Consider the following 21,579-nt stretch of genomic DNA (forward strand, 5'->3'; position numbering starts at 1 on the left):
CATCAGTAAATATACGTTAATAAGTTATATATAAAAGATCATGCAATACATGTTAACGTCTTAACGTTTATAGTCTTTATAATTTACCAACTACTCTAAAAAGGTCATCAGTTATTAGCAAAAGTTGGAGAAACTCTTGGTTCCATTGTGGCTATAATTGCCCTAGTCAAAACAAAGCAGGGTATTATTTCCACATTGATTTTTCCTATGATTTTCGTTGCACCTTAAGTTATATTAATATTTATAATGAAATACTGTACTATCCAAAAAAATGGATATAAAATTCACAAACATGCCAAAGCATCATCTAAGTTTTAAATGTGAAAGCATCATAAGCTAAATGCAGGGATTCATGTCCTCCAATGCAGTCATTACAAACTTACGAGTGTAGTCAGTGACGGAGTCAAAACTTCATAATTAGAGGGAGTGAAATAATCACCTAAGCTAATAACATACAACTTAAGTTTTAATTCTTGTTATACAAAAGAAAAATTAGGCAAAAGTTATTCTTTGTGCTTGTTAATGGGAGTCAATCTCAGCAAAAATAAACTATCTACTTTTGAGTGCAATGGCGAGTGGGGTCATATCCATAGGGATTATTGGTTAATTTATTTTTTTGCAAAAATTACAAGTAACATGAGAGAGAGAGATTTTTAGAATAAATAACTTAATTAAAAGTAAATAAAAATGCAACAATATAATAATACTAAATTAATAACATACAAACTTCTAGTTAACTAAATATTGAAGCAAGGATAAAAATCATATATTCATAAATAAATTGGTTATAGTTGTCAACAAACTCCAATAACCAGTCTTTCCTTACTTTCTCAATAATCACAATAGGCTCTATAATTACTTTCCTAATCAAAATACAACCCTAAACCAATGTTTTAAAAACCGGACCATTAATTGAACCGGTGAAGTGAAAGGGTTGAGATTCAACCGATCGGACCGGTTCAACCTTGGTTCAATGAATTTTTTTTTAAAAATTTATATAAATATATATGCACAAAATAAGACATGTAATGGACTAATTTAATACTTTACATGATGAAAAGTTTACTATTTTTGAATAACTTGGATTTTTAAAAATAAATTATTTATTTTTGAATTATAAGTTAAAACAAATAAATTTCATTTCAATTTCAATTATATCTACCAAAAAATCTTAAATCCAACCCAAAAATATCACAATATTTTGAAATTATACAAAATTCACGTCTATGAGAATTTAGACATTGTGAACTTAAATTTTAATTTACGTTTTGGGATTTAGAGATTGCAATTTAAAAAAGAAAGTTTGGAGTTCGAAAGAAGTCAAGAGAATCGAAAATAGAAATGTAAACTTGATAAGAAACAAAAAATGAGATAAAAGTAAGTGGTTGTGGCATTAAATAATTTGGGTTAAAAAAATAATTCTTTTTTAACTTTTTTAATTTAATGGATAAAAATAAAATTAAAAGATGTAAGAAAACATCAATAAATTAAAAATAAAGATGTTTGATTAAAAAGGGAGTGACAAAAGAAAAGAAGATAGAGAGAGAGAGAGAGAGATAGAGTTGAAGATTAAAAAGAAAGAGCCATGAGAGGATGAGATTTTGTAAGAAAAATGGAAAAAAGAAATATGAGTGTTTGTTTTATATAAATAAGTTATAAAAAAAATTAATAAGATGTGATAGTGTAACGGTTACTATATTGGTCTTCTATTACAAAGGTCATGAGTTCGAATCTTGAAAGCTACATTTGCAAAACGTAAAAAAAAAAAAAAAAAAAAAAACCTGAAAAAACCAGAAAAAACCGGTTCAATCCGGTTTCGACGGTTTAACGGTTTGACCGGTTTTCTAGTATGATCAATCCTAACATAGAACCGGACCGGTGCCATAACCGGTTCGCGGTTCAACCGGTCGAACCGGCCGGTCCGGTCCGATTTTCAAAACATTGCCCTAAACAAGCTATTAGGATTTGATCTTTCAAAATCATTGACAATTAGAAAAACCAATTCTAGCCAACTAACTCACAAATTCGATTTATTTAGATTGGTTTATATATTCCCATGACATATATTCAAAAGTTTCTACTACAATCAAATTATATCACTTTCCAAAAACACTAAAACTATCAAACAATTACAGATTTGATATTTTAGATGCTGATAGATTATTCCAACATTTAAATATTGACCGGCTATATAATCATGCAAAATAATTATCTCAAGAAAGCACAGAAAATTTATAAATACCCATGAACTAATGAAACATAAAAAAAATCAAATTAGATGTCATTGTAATACCAAAAGCCTTTATTATCCATCAACTAGAGATGAAAGTAACAAGAGAAAAACATAGAAAAATGGGATTCACAAGAGAGTGAAAGAGATAGAGAGAGCCGCCCTTTAAAAAGAATGTTCTTACATCTGTCGCTTCTCTCTTTATGTAAGACTCTCTCCCCAAAATTAATCCCCTACTAAAAACGAAGCACTCTTATTTTATAATGTTATACCTAACTAAAACCTCTTCTAAAAAGGAATAAGTAATAAATATCCAAGACTAATTGGTTACTATCTAAAAATAAAAGTTTCCTAAACAAAGTTGGATTCAAAGTCCACTGCTGATAAGGAAAAGAGTCGGCTTCAAGATTTCTTATCTAGCAATAAATAGAGCTAAAAATGAACCAAGTCAAGTTGAATATCTCATGTTGAACTCTATGCATTAAACTAAATCTCAAGTTCGCTCGATAATATTTGAGCTCCAAATCTATGTTTGTATTCGGCTCGTAAGCAAAATTCTAGTTTGATTTCGAGGTCAAGCTCTACTCGTTTAACATAAATGAGCTATTCACAAACAATTAGGCCCATATTTGCAAGCAATTAAGCCTAGAATTAGGGATTAGGAATACAATATTAACCATAAATTTTGTGAAATGACAATTAAGTCCATTTTTGTGAACAATCGTTTAAATTCGTGAACAAGTTCGTGTTTGTTCGATTCGTTTGATTACTTATTGAATCAAAATATTTGTTCGAACTCACCTTATATAAAATTTAGAATGAGCTTTTATCTAACACAAATGAGGTGTCATTTTAACGAATTCTGTTAGTTTACAATTTAGTTAAAAACATGAGGTGTCATTTTGTATGTTTTGAAACTACGAGGGGTTTTTCTGTGTATTAGGTATACCACAAGGGGTTTTTTTTATTTTTAACCCTATCTAATTTTCTGAAAGTTGGGGAGAGGGGAGACAATTGGCAACCCTCACAACCATTTGACTCTGCCCTTGAATGTTGTGATTATTTGGGAGTTGGATGCTCATATAGGACTTATTCTCGATTAGTGAAGATTTTGCAAAATTTAATTATAAAAAGTAATTATAAAAAATAATCACAATCAGCAGAAATTATCCTTTAGGTGATTATGGATTTTAGCATTTTTTATTATTAAAAAATTGATAATCTGAATATAAAAGCAAACAAGAATATAAAAACTAATTATTTATAATTAGAATCTATAATCATTTAAATTTAATCAGCGAATAGCAAGCCCATATTATAATAAAGACCGATATTCTATACACTAGATGAGGATGAAATGTTTATCTTTTACAATTTATGGTCAAGATTACAGGTGCTCTTTAATTGTAATTATTTCTAATAACTATTAGAACAAATATATGGAAAAGCCTATTTTATTTTATGTTTTATGGTTGTCCTTCTTGCAGTAGAGAAAAATTCTATCTTCACTTTATTTATTTATTTATTTTGTTGGTACATGTTAAGAATATGATATCAGAATCCTAAGGTAAAAGGAAGTTTTCCATGGCTCCCAAATTACATGAGAACACACTCAAATCTCCTCTCCTCTTTTATTTTCCCGAAACTTAAACTTTTATTTTCATTTATTTATTTACTCTTTTTCTTCCTCTTCTCTCCAAAACTCCCAAGCTAGGAGCAGGGTGTATTATAAACAAGTCCAAGTGAAATTTCATGAATGGGAAAAGATCAAGCATCCCGTCATAATTTACAACTAGGTTACAAATACTAAATTTAGAAACCAGCTGCTACTTCGACTACAACATATAACAGTCACCTTTTCTGTTTTCTGAGTTGATTATGCACTTTGTTCTGTTTAGAGGAGACAATGGCTGATGCACCCTTAGTTCTCTTTTTCATAGGCAACTAGAACTGAAAATCACGTAAGCCATTAATCCAATCAGTCCCAACGAACATAGTAGCAGATAGACTAAAAAGTAATACAGTAATTATTCTAAATAATATTTCAAATAAACTCCTATCCAATCCAGACAATTGATATCAGATTTGAGGCAACCTTTTCCACACAATTACTAACCTGATTACCTTGTCTTTTGACAAAGGCAAAACTACAGTTACTGTTTCTATCTCTTAATCTAGCAACTTCCTGGACAAAAACACTAAGATGACTGCTGTCATTGCTACATAGAGCATCCTGTCGTGGACAAATTTTAAATCGTGTACCACAAACCATTTAGCAAGGTAGATATGGTATGAGGCAACTTTAAATACTACTTCCTCGATTATAAATATAGGATTTTGCAAAATATAGATAAGCAGTAAATGCAATAGCACTAAGTCAGGCAAGCAACCAGAAAAAATAATAAGGTGTGCCTTATTTAAGTTGTCAGAGAACCAACTCTGATGTCCATGCCAGCTTGTGCCTTTCTCAAGAACGGAGATGAGAAAGCTGCTTAGAGAGCTTCCTATCCCAAAGATGATGATAAATAGAGCGAGACCTGTGGTTCTCAATCCACTTGGCACTCGATCATAGAAAAATTCTTGCAAACAAACCATAGTAAACGCTTCAGAAATTCCCAGAATCAAATATTGAGGTGTTAACCAGACCAGATTCATTGGCACTGTAGCCTTTGGTTTGTCGACAACCCATACTCTTGAGCAGTTTGAAGACGCTTCATCTCAACAAGGGCAGCTATAACCATGGAAAGACATGACAGAACTATTCCAGTTCCAATTCGATGCATTATAGCCATACCCGATGATTTTCCAGTTATGGCTGTTGCAATAGGAACCAAAATGCGGTCATAGATAGGGATAAAGGCGACTAGTGATAGGCTGAGGAGAACATGCAGGGAAGCGGCTGGTACATCAATGCTTGGGCTCGTAGATCTGTCCATTGTAGCTCCTTGCTTTGCAAACAAGGTGGATGACTGGGAAAACACAATTCCATACACCAAACAGGTGGCCCATATTGGAAATAACCGCAGAACTGCTTTTGCCTCCTCAGCTTCCTTGATACTACAGACATTCCTACCTCCCTTTGAACCATCAGTGCCGGAAGGTCAAGGAAGTTGGTGACCTCATAACAGGGGAACCAGCGACCGCAGCCCTAGTGAATGACGGCCGTAACTGTAACGGTCCTAAAGTAGCGAAATTCCTTGTCGAGTAAGTTCCAACCCGCACAAAAGGCGTAATGATCTAGGTACTGTTTTGGAGAGAGACTTGGTGAAATAGATATGTCTGTGAAGATGCGGACTACCGGCACTTGGACAGATAGATCCTACGAAGTTTCACTATTCTTGGGATTGGCTTTGGGCCTTTCCTGCACAGCTTAGGTGGAAGGAGAAGAAGGCCTCCTTCTGGGGGGGCCGAGCCATCAGGTGCGAACAATGGTTTGTTCAGAAACCTATGACAGTTGCGAACTTGCAATGAGCATAATGTTGGGCTCTGAGAGAGCCAAACTCGGGGAGAATTTAACCATGAGCTAGAATGGGAACCACAACCATGGGTTTGACACCACATCCAACCCAAAACCTTAAGGCATTGGGTCTATGGATCATTCCCACTTATATGTTCCTCATTCTACTCATCTCTTTCCGATGTGGGATATTGATTCACACTTGATATCCCAACAATCTCCCCCTCAATTGTGAATCTCTTCCACATCGGACCTCTCTCCCTAGCCCATCCACTCCATCAAGTCCACTTCAATCTGGAGTGTACGATTCTTGCTCAAGAGCCCACATGCCCTTGCCTCACTACAGGTCTGCATGTTTTTTTTTTTCCTGCTCTTATCCAAGCCACGCCTTACCATTCCCACTGGCTTTTTATCCTGGAGTCACTGCCCAGCCGAACCATCGGCTCTGATACCACTTGTTGGGCTCTGAGAGAGCCAAACTCGGGGAGAATTTAACCATGAGCTAGAATGGGAACCACAACCATGGGCTTGACACCACATCCAACCCAAAACCTTAAGGCATTGGGTCTATGGATCATTCTCACTTATATGTTCCTCATTCTACTCATCTCTTTCCGATGTGGGATATTGATTCACACTTGATATCCCAACACATAATAACCAAAATATTCAACGGAAGAGTGTTTGTTTGGTTCCGGGGTTCTGAACATGAAGGTTAAATATAGACCTCAAGAAGTTGAGCGGTAAGATGAGAAGAAGTCTTGATTTAACCACATCTGAAAAATGGAAGTCATCGTGAAGCATGATTTTACAACATCCCAAGAACCATCAGATTTGCTTCCAATTACATTCAAATAAGTTCATTAATTTGATAAGCGAGAACAGACTTATGCACGTCACTACAACAAAAATGACCTTTCTTGACATGCCTATAAGGACACTTGCTGGTTTGTGCCATTATAGTAAACATATCATGACACTTATTAATAAATTCAATAATATGTACTATAATTTTTTTATTTTATCATGATATACAAATAATAATGTGCCTTTAGGCTACCTATGATGACACTCCGGAAACTGTGAGTTGAACAAAAAAAAAAATCGAAAAAACACAGAAAACGACATCGTTTTATTTTGGCTCCAAAACACTTGCTGAAGTACTGTGAAGTTTCATTTTGCCGGCAAAAGGACTTGGTGAAAATTTTCTTCTTCTCATCTCTCTCACCTCTCAGCATACAAGCTATCTCGGCCAGTCCAGAATGTTGGTAGCAATCGAAGCTATCTCCGCAAACAACCATCTTCATCTTTTCTAACCTCAACTTTAAATCCCTCGGCTAAGACATCTGGAAGGGCATGTAGGAAGTAAAAGCTGAAGAACGGAGCTCTACATTGGGAAAGCGGGAAGATACTTCAGGTGCGTATATCTTGTTCCAAAATTGAAGTGGTAAACACAATGAAGCTGTTGCCCATAACCTGTTCGATAAAATGTCAATTCCCCCCTGTTTTTCATTTTTTTCTGTGAATCTCTTTTAATGTTAATATATGAAACTTAGTTGTAATTGAAGCTCTGTTTAGGCTATGAATAGAAATCGACTTGGAAGCTCTTTGATGAAGATCAAAATAGCAATGGGGTGACTGGAATGACCTTTTTGCAAGACAAGTGCAAAAGTTTAAGAAATAGGTTGATGAAAATTAATATTTAAGGACTTAATTAATGGACTTCTTGTTGAACTGCACATTGGTCATAGATGACATAGCACCCTTACTAATTTGGCCAAAATGTGGTATACCCAGCTAGCAAAACTAAAGTTTGAAAGATGGATTGAAGGAAATACTCGAAAGATTGAATCAAGAAGAAACTTTTGGAGAAGAATGAAACTTTGGATGCTTTGGAAAGGTAGGGAAAGAGAGGGATTTACAGGGGAAAAGGAGGTGAAGGAGTGCAACTACCCCAACGAACTTTTAATTGTGATGGGGCGTAGGCATTGAATTTGCCAGACAAGAAAATAGCAGGATTTCGTGTAAAACTGTATTGTATTTTTTAGTCTTTTTTTCTTTTTTTTTCTTCCCCTATCCATTTTCTTGTCGAACTTCCACCCCTCCCAGTTCAGGATGACATAGCACCCTTACGGGTTCTGTTTTTTTTCTCAATTTAGTCCTGTTTCTAGATCAATTAGCTGAACAGTCATAGCAACTTAAAAGAATCCTGGGACCAAAAAAAGATTATGAGTATAAAATAAAAAGCTAGATAGATTCTCTTCTTTCTTTCACATTTCACTGTCTCTCTGTGGTGAATGCTTTTTCTTCATAAATATCTGCTGGTCTAACCGTGTCATAAACCTGTGCTTTTTCTATCAATCATTTTTTCCAATTACCTATGCCGTAAGTTGCATGCCTTTCTAAAGAGAGAACTTATAAAATTAATCACTACACACCAGAGATGTATCTATACTTTGATGGAAATTTAGTAAGATTCTTGAATTTCACCTTTAGTCTTCATGCTCATGTGTTTGTTTAACCTTTGACATTTCAGATTGAAGTTAGGAATTTTCCGAAGACGCGAGTGCAGGAGTTGGTACGAAGGGCTTTGTTCTGGTATTAGGTAAATAAAATTTCTATCCGCTTGCTTGCAAATTCTGTTTTTACAGATTGTTGAGAAATTTTGCATTTTGTTGATTTCCTTTATTTGCTGGGCTGCTTTATTTAGTAGACTGTAAATTCTTGAACTTGAAATTAGGGACTTGTAAGCCATGGCTTGAGTTTAAAAAATCAGGGCGCTTCTTATTCTCAATGATTTTATGGGATTTGTCTAGTTTTCTAAGTACTAATGTGTAGTTGTTGTTTTCATGCTCTTGGAAGCTTGTTGGAGGACATTTATTTATATTCAAAGTATGGATAAAAGTTGGATGGATTTTCCAAGAACAAGTGAAAAGTATGAGGCAGGACTTCAAATGTTTCTAAACTTTGCATTTTCTAGATCAAGTTGTGACGGACTGATTTTGTGTCCTTGCAAAGATTGCGGCATGGGTGTTTGTGTGACTAAAATGGAAGCATATGATCATTTGAAAGTGGTAGGCTTTATCAAGGGTTATAATAATTGGATAGCACATGGAGAGCTTTCTAACTACTATGAAGCCACATCTAATTCTGAAAATACATCAATTGGGGTTTCAAATGAGACTAATGACATGCAAGACTTGGTCCATGATGTATTTGGGATACCACATGGAACAAATGAATTGAATAGAGAAGGGGACTTTCCTGTTTCAGAGGCTGAAAAATTTTATAAATTGATTGATGATTCTCAACAGGATTTGTACAGTGGTTGCAAAAATTTCTCGAAGTTGTCTTTCATTATTCGTTTGCTTCACCTAAAATGCCTTGGTAAGATGAGTAACAAGATTTTTAATATGCTTGTTGAGCTGTTGAGAGAAGCATTTCCAGAGGCCATGACTAATTTGCCTTCTTCTTACTATGAGGCTGAGAAATTGATGAATACATTGGGGCTGGGTTATGAAAAGATCGATGCATGTCCTAATGATTGTTCTCTTTATTGGGGTAGTGCTGAAAAAAGAACTTCATGCGAAACATGTAACGAGCTTAGGTGGGTTGCTTCAGAAAATGATCCAACTGGTGAAAAAAGAAAAATCCCTCAAAAAGTATTGTGGCATTTCCCTTTAAAAGCTAGATTACAAAGACTATTTATGTCTTCTAAAATTGCATCTCAAATGAGATGGCATGAGGAAAAACGTACAAAAGATGGTTATATGAGACATCCAGCTGATTCTCCAGCTTGGCAAACTTTTGACTATCTACATCCAGAATTTGATAAGGATTGTCGAAATGTTAGATTGGGGTTGGCATCTGACAGGTTTAATCCATTCAACAACATGAGTTCTACACACAGTACTTGGCCTGTGGTTTTAATACCATATAACTTACCTCCGTGGATGTGTATGAAGCAACCGTACTTCATGTTGTCCCTGTTAATACCCGGACCATCCTCTCCTGGGAATAATATTGATGTTTATCTACAGCCTCTAGTTAAAGAATTGACCGAATTGTGGGATTTTGGCATTCAAACTTATGATGCATCCCGAAAAGAAAATTTTCAATTGCATGCAGCTCTGTTGTGGACCATTAGTGATTTCCCTGGATATGCAATGTTATCTGGGTGGAGCACTAAAAGTGAATATGCTTGTCCTGTTTGTCACAAGTTCACTCATGCACGACGGTTGACTCATAGTTTCAAGCATTGCTATATGGGTCATCGTAGATTCTTAGATAGTAAGCATAAATTTAGAAAGCAAGCCCAATTGTTTGATGGCACCGAAGAATATGGAAAGCGACCACCTTTGCAAACTGGGGATATGATTGTGAGTGAATTGGGAGACTTGCAAATTAAATTTGGAAAACTTGTGAAAGGTGATCCGAATCTGCCTTTTAATTGGAAAAAGAGGAGTATTTTCTTTGACTTGCCATATTGGAAAGATAATGTCTTAAGACATAATCTTGACTTCATGCACATTGAGAAGAATGTTTGTGAAAATATTTGGGGGACATTGCTGGATATTGAGGATAAAGCAAAGGACCATTATAATTCCCGCCGTGATTTGAGAGAAATGGGAATAAGAAAAGAGTTGCATCCCATTGAGACAGAACCTGGAAAGGTGTACTTACCTCGATCCATCTTCCTTTGCAATAGATAAAAAACAGAAAACTATGTTTTGCAATGTGCTAAAAAAAGTGAAAGTTCCAGATGGTTATGCAGCTAACGTCTCAAGATGCGTTCGAGTAAAACCACCAAGAATTTCGGGGCTTAAAAGTCATGATAATCATATCCTAATGCAGCAATTGATGCCTATAGCTTTGAGAAAGACTTTGCCAAAATCAGTGCGCTATCCTTTGATTCGATTGAGTAGATACTTCAGGCAGCTTTGTTCTAAAGTTATTTGTCCTCAAGATGTGGTTCGTTTGGAAAGTGAAATTGCCGTTATACTCTGCGATCTTGAGAAATGCTTTCCACCAACATTCTTCGATGTCATGGTACATTTAACTATTCATTTGGCAACTGAAGTAAAATTAGGTGGCCCGGTGTATTATCGCTGGATGTATCCTGTAGAGAGGTACTGCTTGTAATTCTAATTATGCCTTAAATGTTTATTACTTTTTTTCTTTCTTTGATTTGTGGAACTAAACAGAGAGTTTCGAATGATGATACTTTAGGTACCTAGGAACATTAAAATCTTATGTTCGAAATAAAAGTAGGCCTGAAGGTTCGATTGCTCAAGGCTACTTGGCAGAAGAATGCATAAACTTTTGCTCGTTGTATCTTGCGGACTATGTTGAGACAAAATTCAATCGTCCAAGCAGAAATGAAGAAGTACATAAGGAAATTGAAGAGGGTTTAGATATATTCTCTGAATCAGGACATCCTTTGGGGAGGGGCAAGCCAACAGTCTTTGATGCTCATATCTTGAGTAAAGCACATCAGTATATTTTATTTAACTGTGAAGCTGTCACACCTTACATAGAGTAAGTTCAACTACAACTTGATGCATTAAAATTTTATTGTAGAATTCAATGTATGATTACAATTTTGACTCGTGTACTTCTAGGCAGCATCGTAGATTGATAGACGAAGGGCATCCTCAAGTTGCACAGCATCTAAAAGAGCGATTGCACAGCGAAAATTTTGCTTGTTGGTTTGCTGAACATGTAAGTAAAATTCTGAATATTAAGTACAATTGGCATTATAGGACTTCAAATATAGTTTCATCATCTTTTTTTTTTTTTTTTTTTTTTTTTACAGATTGACAAGTTAGAACTTCCTCAAAATGTTTCGGTGTTGAGAGACTTGAGATTCCTTGCTAAAGGTCCAGATGTTGTTGGAATCCAACATGACAAGTACGTTGTTAATGGATTTCGGTTTCACACCAACGAAGTTGAGAAGAAAAGAAAAACGCAGAATAGTGGTGTTACAGTCAATGTAACAACATCCAGTTTTGCAAGTATAAGGGATCAAAATCCAGTTTTGAGTGAACTAGTTTACTTCGGCGTCTTGAAAAATGTTGTTGAATTAATTTACGGAGGTCGTCGGGTGGTGTTATTCGAATGTGATTGGATATCAAATGGTTCGAGAATGAAACAAGATGTTGATGGGTTTACTGTAGTCAATTTTGCAAATGTGAGGCCTTATGTTGAGCCATTTATACTCGCTTCACAAGCATCACAGGTTTTTTATGTGGAAGACCCAACTGATAAGGATTGGCAAGTTGTTATCTCTACCACTGCAAGAGGTGGATATAACATGGGCACAACCATGGATGTTGAGACATATTTGCAAAGTGATGTTGGCAATCCTGTTGTTGAGAATGAAAATGAGGAAATTAGTTGGGTTCATGAGGATGGACTTGGGATTGAAGTTGATTTGTCCCAATATAATCTGATTTAGTATCTTTTATAGTTGCTAAGCTTGCTGGCCCTATTGTTATATGTTTCAATTGCTAAGGCTCTACTACTGGCTGCAATTACTTGCCTACATTTCGTTGGTCTGAAATTACTTGAAGCTTGTGAGTTTTGGTTCATTTGATTATTATATAAAACAACTAAATTTGAAGGGACAAATATGGTTTCAAATTTACGGAATTGCAGATCATGGTGTTTATTCAAGCACATGCCCGTACACCATACATGGTCTCAATTGAAATGTTAGAACATATCCTGCATACCATTATTTGCATAGAATTGCAAATGTTTTCTAATTTAGACGGTGAATCATTGCAAGTTTGTATCTCCCTGAACATTAGAAACTTAAAACTCATCTCCTCCATAATTTGTTAATTGGAAGTTTAACTTTGGGAATCAAATCAGAAACCATAATTTGGAATCGGATTTACTTGAGATTCATTTAGCTAAAATTAGTAGGAACGGAAAATTGATCTCCACCATCACTTCTGGCCAAGATTATGTAGAAATTGAGTGTGAAGTTCCTTGAAATCGAAAATTGCAGGTATACTGTAATATGCTTCTCAAAAAGGCAATAATTCCTACTATAAAATTTCCAATGTAACCTTATTCCTTTGGGAGTTTTTCACCTCATGCTCTCTAACTACCTTTGTGTTATGGGAAATTGCTATCCATCAAATCCACTTTCAAGTTTGATTATGATTCGTTAAATGTTTTAACAAAATTATTTTATTATTTTTTATAATTACAATAATCATTTCTTTGTTTTGTTTTTTAAACTTTTGAGTGTAAGATATAATGCAATTTTTGCAAATCAATTCAGACCAAACATCCAATTTTTTTTTTTCAATCACCCCTCTCTAATTTTTGATCAATAGAAATAATTTGAAACTTTAATCTGTAAATTTCTTGAATAATTTTTTAATACAATGGAAAAATTATTTTTTAAAAAAATAACAATTCAAAAAGTGAATTTCTCTAAATTTCCGGTCCAACTGCTGTTTGATTGAATTTAATCGGTTTAGTCGAAATTGCACCTTTTTAACCATCAAAGTGACTGGAGACAAGATCGAACCGATCAAGCACGATCGAATCGATCAATTTGATCATACTGATCAAACATTGTTATTGCATATTCTGTATACATACTCCATAACTAATCTTTGATTGAAGGTTGTTCGGTTTAATTGAATTTTTGGATTAACCATTGAACAAGACTGGAGACACGATCGAACCAGTCGAATCGACCGAACCGATCATTTCGAACTTGGATTGTTATTGCATATATGTCCACTCCATAACTGATCTGTGAGCGAGTTTAATCGACCTTTGTTGAATTCATGACCCATATATAGTATTCAAATATGTATAAACTGTGAATTTAATTAAGAAGTAGGGGTGTAAATTCTAACTGGTTGAGGAGACAAACAAGAAATTGGTACTTATGTTAGAATTGGCTACGTACAGATTTGGTACCGTGTGTGCTTGGATCTATAAATTCTATAATAACTTTCATCTAAAATGCAGAAAACTTACTATATCAGTCATTACTAGATGTTCACTTTTCTTACCCCCATTAATTAAGTCTAAATCCATGACCCATATACAGTATTCAAATATGTATAAACTGTGAATTTAATTAAGAAGTAGGGGTGTAATGCTGAACACCTTTTCTTTATCCTTTTATTGTTTGGAATTGAAAACATTGAATATATATATATATATATGTTCATTCAATTCTAAGTGTAAGCCTAAGGTTTATCAGTGAAAAGTTCAATTTTAAGATCTTCTAAGTGTTTAATAGCTTATAATAAACACAAAGTTGAACGGCAATTGCTTTGGAATCGAAAATATTGAATATTCTAAGTGTTTAATAGTTTGTAATTAACACAAAGTTACACGGCAATTGCTTTGGAATTGAAAACATTGAATATATATATATGTTCAATCAATTCTAAGTGTAAGCCTAAGGTTTATCAGTGAAAAGTTCAATTTTAAGATCTTCTACGTGTTTAATAGCTTATAATAAATACAAAGTTGAACGGCAATTACTTTGGAATTGAAAATATTGAATATATATATGTTCAATCAATTCTAATCCTAACGTTTATCAGTGGAAAGTTCATGTATTCACAAGTTCATTTTCATGTTCCATAAACTAATTCGATCCTTCTAATGGCTTGTTAGACTACAAGCCGTACATAATTGCTAGCAGCATAAAATAAATTGAGTACCGAAAACATTTTGATTAAATTCATGTTTTTTGTTAGCTTCTCAAAATTTTTAATTTAAGATATTTTTAGTTGTTATACTATATTGTGTATAGCTTTAACAAAGTTTTTAGTTGTTATATAGCTTTAACAAAATTTTTAGTTGTTATATTTTGAGTTGTTATATTATATTGTATATAGCTGTAACAACATTTTTAGTTGTTATATTTTTAGTTGTTATGTAGCTTTAACAAAATTTTGCCCAAACACACAAAAATTAGCGCGGCAAATTGAAAAATTCAAGAGGCTTGACTAATTTACTTTGGCATCATTAGTACCGCCTTCATTTCAGACATCTTCTTCCTCTCTCGTTGTCCTCTCCCTTTGCCCTCTCTCTCTGTTTCAAGCTCGCACCACCAATTTGGATAAACCCGTCCATGAACTCGAACCCATTTGGGTAACTTTGTTGAGCTCGCACCACCAATTTGGATAAATCCCTAATTCGGCTGTTGCATTGGCTTGGTGGCAAGAAATAAGAAATTAGGGCTTCAAAGCTTGGGTGAAAGTTGGAGTTCAGATCTTTAAGCTTGGGGAAATCGAGAAGTTAGGGATTCAAGCCATAGTTTGAGGTAATTTCAGTATTTTGTGTCTAATTTTGCATTGCATGGGAGACATCTGTCTAATTTAGGTTGTTCAATTCCCATTTCTGACAAGCTCTTTCTCCGTTTCTGAGAAGCACATTTCTAGTTGATTAGGTCGAAAGCCTGGTAGAGATGATGTATGTTCTTCTTTCTTGTCAGATTAGGACAATGTGGCTTGTGAGAGCTGTCGAATGCGACATAGTGTTGTGTATTGTCAGTTGCTTTCCGTTACAACTTTAAAGAGTAAATTTCCAAAGTTTTTTTTCCTCATGAATCCTGGACTTCTAAATTGTTGGTGCTGATTGTTTATGAGGAAATTTGTAGTCACAAATGAAAAGGATAGCTTTGGATTCTAGTATGATTGTTGAAAATTGTAAGTGTCTTTGCTAGTACTTGGTAGATATTGGGTTCTAAAATGCCTATTCTATTAGTAGCGTTTTTCACCAGCAAATGATTGTGTACTGGACTGCTTGATTTGAGCAAGTAGGGGGTTTCCCCATGAATGATGGACTTCTTTTGGTTCTGCTCTGTTTTTACTTTCCATGGGAACTTTTCAGTAACCTCTCAAATGGAACTACATGACTTGAGCAGACCTTGTGACGTGAGAATATTTTGTTGATAGAGATGATAGTATTAGGATTTTGAGAATTGATTTGTGGGTTTCGTCAAATTTACCCAACTGTAATCATCAAGTTCTTAAAGCTGTTTTCAAGTTCTGATTTATAAGCAAAAAGGTTTTTCAAATATAATTAGAAGCAAACTGCCCGAGTTTGATATACAATAGATGCCTTCAAAGAAAGGGACAAACTGTAGATAGTTTTGAAGTTGAAGATGATTGGCCTATTTGGCCGACAAAGTTGCTGATGTCCTTTCTGTATTTAAACTATACAGGGGAACGATTTGTGTTTTCCTTGTTAACTAGCTGTTAGTGGTTAGTTCTTTTAAAACTTCAGGAGAATTTATAAGCAGATAAGAAAAAAATCTGAAACGAGCATGCCAGCTGATCTGGTGCTGAAGTAGCTGCTTATGCAGCTAGTTTTGCTACTAATGACTAGGAAAGTGAACAGGGTGTATTTGTATAAAATTTGCAAAAACTTTGATAGTAGCTATACTGGTTGATTCGTATTAGTAAACAAAAAATATATATACACATTTACATTTACATTTGTCCCTTCAATAAAGGCTACACATTTACATTTGTCCCTTTCTTCCCCCAAAAAATATATATATGGTGGTGGACCTGGTATCAAATAAATGGTGAATTATGCAGGCATGGCCCGCAGAGGTCGAAAATGTAAGCGCGGTGCAAATGGATTGAGAGATGAACCAATTGAGCAACCTCCCTCATGTCATGAAACAAGGCAGCAGCCTCCACTTGGAACAAGCCATGAAAATGTAATTGAACAAGTTCAAGGAGAAGCTGCTCGGGCACCTCAATCTCCAATTCAGAATTCTACATTGGGAATAATGCAGGAATCAGGTGACCAAGTTAATCAACAAGTTGATGGAGGTTCACAGTCGCATGAGCAGTGCCAGAACTCTCCAATTCAACAATCTCCACTTGGAACAAGGCACGTACCAACTGAAGAAAATCCAAATCAGGATTCTCAAGGTCCACATTCCAATGACACCACCTTCATGTCATGCAACTCGGACGATGCAGGTATTACTAACTGTTTGAACCAATTCCAGAAGTGCATTTTTTATGTTCATAACTTGCACCTTTTTCTTATTTCATACAGGAAAAGAAACTGCAAATGATTCAAGTGAAGTACATCAGAAAACCCGAGACCCTACATTTATGAAAGAAATTTGGGGTCGGCCTAAGGACCTTCCACTGATTGAGATTAAACTCGATGACAATGGGATCCCAATAAGTGAGAAAACCTCTTTCTCTGAATTCTTGGGCAGTTTGGCAAGGAATGGTATGTATTGTCCAATAGCTATTGAAAGTTGGCTTAAGATGCCAAGGAAACTTAAAATGGACATGTTAGAAGTGATAAAGGTAATGGTTTGTATTATGTATGCTTTCTACAAAAATTACTGTGAAGTTATGTTGATTTTCTTGTTCCTAACTACGTTTCAGGAAAGGTTTGCTTTGCCTATAGGATTAGAAGCTTGGACCTTAAGATCTATTGGCAAAAAATGGAGAAGCTGCAAGGCAGATTTAAAGGCTACATATTTTGATCTTGCCGTGCCAAATGCTGAAGCTCGGTTTCAAAAGGACATAAGGGTACGGGAAGAGCAATGGATCAAACTTTGGGCTTATTGGAAAAGTGAAGAAGCAAAGGTACAAATCAGCTACAACATTCTTCATAAAGTTGTGTTTATTCAATGCTGTAATCTTGATTTTGATTTTGAAATTTAGAAACTAAGTGAGAGGAACAAGAAAGCTAGAGGGGAGAAGGATGAACTACACAACTGGAAAAAAGTCATTTGCCCATCTTCGGAACCACTTGGTGATATCTCATCCTTTTTTTAGTTGCTAATTTTTTTTACTCGTACATGTTTCATTATGTTAGCTTGTTTTTTAATTATATGCTAAATGCTAAGACTATAATTAAAAAAATTCAATTTCTTATAGGCCAAACAGTTGGGAAGACCTCCTACTAGAGTAGAAATGTTCAATAAGTTTTATACCCATGCCGATGGAACTCCATCAAGTACCATAGTTGCTGAGAATTTGGTAAGGATCTGAGAACACAAGCCTATAAATTTTACCATTATTTTCAGACAGGCTTTTGCAATAACAAGTGTTTTCCTTTATTATGTAGGAAAAAATGAATGAGCTGAAAAATCAGCTTCCATCGGAGTCGCAAGATCCAGTTGGTCGTAATGACATATTTGCCCAGGTGGTTGGGCAAGACAAACATGGTCATGTTCGCTTGTTTAGTAACGGTGTGAATCCAACGGACTTATGGGAAGACATTCCTAGTCGTAACACATGTTACCGTATAAGTGTTCAACAATAGTCAACATTGGTCCGTTTGGAGGAAAGGCTTCAACGACAAGATGATGAAATAGCCAGCTTGAAGAAAATGGTTTCAGTTCAACATGGAAGGGGCTCTCCAATTGATAGCCCGAGACATTCTTCATCATCATCTAACAATGTGTCAAGCCAAACTCCATCGCGAGCCACGCGACCTATTCGAGTAAGTATTTACAACTTTTAAACTTTCACATTTGTAAACTGGAATTTGGCATGAGTTTGATTCTTGTACTTGTTGGATCTTTACTAGGTAGGGAATATGGTTTCACTAAAAAGTTTGTTTGACCCAACAAAAATCGTGGCAAAGGGATATTTACGGAGTCTGAATCCATTGGATGAGGTCGGCGGACAAGTTCTTGGGCCAAATTGGTGTGAAATACAGATACAAGTTGCAATGAGTCCACGTGAGCAATTGATTAGACCGTATGATTTGCAACAAACAATTGAAGATGCACTTGGTGCACCAGTTGCTTGGCCTTGTCATTTGGTGAGATATGCACTTAAATACATTGCAGATTTTCTGGAATTTTAGTTCTAGCTATGATGATCTAATGATCGCCTTGGTCTTTGTGCACAGGTGGAAACAGCTGAAGAATGATGGGGACTTCATGGTTATGACTGAGGACTCTCAACAAAATGGAAAGTTTGGAAGCTACTTCTACTTCTTTCAACTTGTTAGGGATGAGAGTCTTTTAGTTTGTGCACAAGAAAGTCTTTCAAGTTATTGTAAATGACAATCTTTTGGTACTGGTTTGGGATTTTAGTACTTGCTTTTAGCACTTGTTTGCGATTTTAGTACTTGTTATCGACTTTTAATTCACTGAAATATATTTGAGTATTGACTTCTTCTTTTAAATTGCTATATGCATTCTGCTCTTTGGGATAATTTTACAAGTCCCTTGGGATTCTGGTTGATGGAATGTACAGCAGGGAGGACTAATTGCAGGTTGCTTCCATATAAAAAAAAAACATGGAAAAACTCCTGGCAATTAAAAGTGTCAGTATAGCTTAGCTTCGAAAACACTAATGACAAATGGCCATGTCGTCCAAAGCAGTGTAAATTCACATGGTTGCGTGACCTTAAAGCCATATATTAAGACAACTGAAGATGCCTTCATAAATTGGATACCTACTGATCCGCTACTGATGTTCTAATGCTATACGAACACTTTCGATTATCACAAAAAATAGTTTTTGTTGGCAGAAGGAATGCTATAGCAGCATGGTTTTCCTGACACATTTGAATGCTGCTAAAGATTTGAGGCTATCCCCACATTGGAAGGGACAACACTCGCCCTAAGTGTGAGGATAGATAAAGTGTCAGGTTAGATTATTTAAACTGACACCTTTAAATGCCTTTAAAGGCCATTTTTGTTGTAGTGCGTTATGTTTAGCCAATCCTTTCAAGACAGAAAACATTATCAGAACACATTAAAATCATATAGACAACGTATTTATAAGTCAGCAGTATCTACGAGAAGTTAAAGATCAATAACTTCATCTCAGGTAGTCATGATAAATTACAGGACAAGATAATTCCTTACTTGAATTGTTGACAACTTAGATAAGGCAGAAAGCCCTCAGATTCCTCTTCAGTGGATATTACTGAAGAATTGGTTTTACAATTAAGAGCTGCTTTCAGAAACACCCGGCCAATTCTCTCAAAGGGGCTCATCTCCTCAATGCTGAAGCAGAATGGGTAACTAAAAGTGCCAAGCAAGAAAAAGATAAGCGCAAAACCAATGGCAAGGCAGAGATTCCCAAATCCAAGGCCCTAACTATGGTTATCCCGAAAATAGATCAAAATCAGTACCAAATCCAAGGCCCCAACTAAGGTTATCCTGAATATAGATCAAAATCAGTAATATGACCGACACAGCCCCGCAGACCCCGAAATTCCACCACTTGAAAAACTAGCTTTTCGGCTTGCTTTCTTCTCCATCAAATTGGTCAGCTCCAAAAGCTTGTATACAAGGCTTAAACCCTCTATGGGCTACAGTTGAAAACGAGCTTTTCGCCTTGCATTCTTCTCCATCAAATTAGTCAGCTCCAAAAACTTGTATACAAGGCTTAAACCCTCCATGGGCTACAGCTACTAGATACAATGGAAAAAAGAAGAAAATAACTTGGAACTCCGAAGGAGAACATTTCATAGCATTTGCCGCATTGTGACAGCTTGGAACTCCGAAGGAGAAAATTTCGTAGCGTTTGCCGCATTTTGATACTCAGATGACTTGACAGAGGTAAAAACTGTTGAAAGGGTTAAGAAGCCAAGTCCCTGATGATTGACAGAAATGTAAAGCTTAAAAAATTGTTATACCGAAAGTAAGCTTTTGGCCACTTGTTGATGACTAAGTAACAAATCTGGAGTCATGCATAATTTTCTCTAGTTAATTAGTCCGTTCTTCCTTTGGTAGTAATTAACCCCTCAACCTATTTTCACTCATAATTGATATATCAGGTACACATCAAACTTCTTGCGGAGCACTTTTTTTTTTTTTTGTTTGGGCTCCTTGTGGAGCATTAGCCATTGAAAATCAAATTCAGAGCATTATACAGCCAAAAGAGCTGAGATTTTTAACTACAAAATTGTCTAAATAGACAGGGTTAAAGCGATGCATCATTAGTAGCGTGCATGATGAGAAATTATATTCAATGCTCAGAGAATACATCTACAAGACTACAATGTTTTTTTTTTTTATTTAGCTTGTAGTATGACTTCTTAGAGAATAGAGTATACTACAAACATCTTGTTAGGAACTTGAGTGTTAATTTTCCCTCTAAATCACCATGATTGAGCTTAGGCATAAAATCATCCACATTATTTAATTCTCCGCCCACTAAAAATTTTTAAAAGATAAAATTAAACCAAAAACAACTTTATATACAAATTCCCAAATCCACAAATAACAGTACCAATATTAACATAAAATAAAAGGTAAGATAAAAAGAAGGGAAAATGAGATGGTAACGGCCCGTGATTTATCCCAGAGTTGTGCTAAAATTGTGGGAGGAAATGGATTACCGGTTCCTCTCATATTTTTATCTTTCTATGTTTCTATCTCTGCCGTCGGCTCCCAAATCCTTTTAATTACCAACTTATTTGTCTATTGACGGCAATCATTAGATTCTAACCATTACTCAGACCTTCTCCCCATCCGACTTCATCTCACAAATTTTCTTTTTCTTGAGAAAATTCTACTTTTATTATGTTCTGCAAAAAAAAAAAAAGGGAACTTGTATAATTTGAAAGGACAAATCATTGGGTTTTTAACTGCAATTTTCTAAAACTGTTTTAAATGTTTGGCTTTATTCCTGTTTGCTGTCCGTTTTTGAGGCATCGAAAGACAATTAAAAATTTTGGAGACGTTGCTATAAGCAAGGGATATGATTAATTTGAGATTCATTTTGGTTTTCATTTTGATTTTTACATGTCATTTAGGATTTGTTGTTGAAAAAGGTTAAAGTTATGCATCGATTTGGTAATGATTTGCAGTCGCTGGTTGGTGTCTCCAATGGGATTGTGATAGGTTGTGGTCGCCGGCAATTATCTCCACCCAGATTGTGGTGCTTGCTCCCAA

The 21,579-nt window shown here is 35.3% G+C and overlaps 1 pseudogene; it reads right to left on the bottom strand.

The window, feature by feature from the left end:
- Positions 1–4,532: 4,532 nt before the first annotated feature.
- On the bottom strand, positions 4,533–20,151 carry LOC113711260 (protein NRT1/ PTR FAMILY 5.10-like; annotated as a pseudogene).
- Between the last annotated feature and the right edge of the window lie 1,428 nt (positions 20,152–21,579).

The sequence above is a fragment of the Coffea arabica genome, chromosome 10e (assembly GCF_036785885.1).
Source record: "Coffea arabica cultivar ET-39 chromosome 10e, Coffea Arabica ET-39 HiFi, whole genome shotgun sequence".
NCBI lineage: Eukaryota > Viridiplantae > Streptophyta > Magnoliopsida > Gentianales > Rubiaceae > Coffea > Coffea arabica.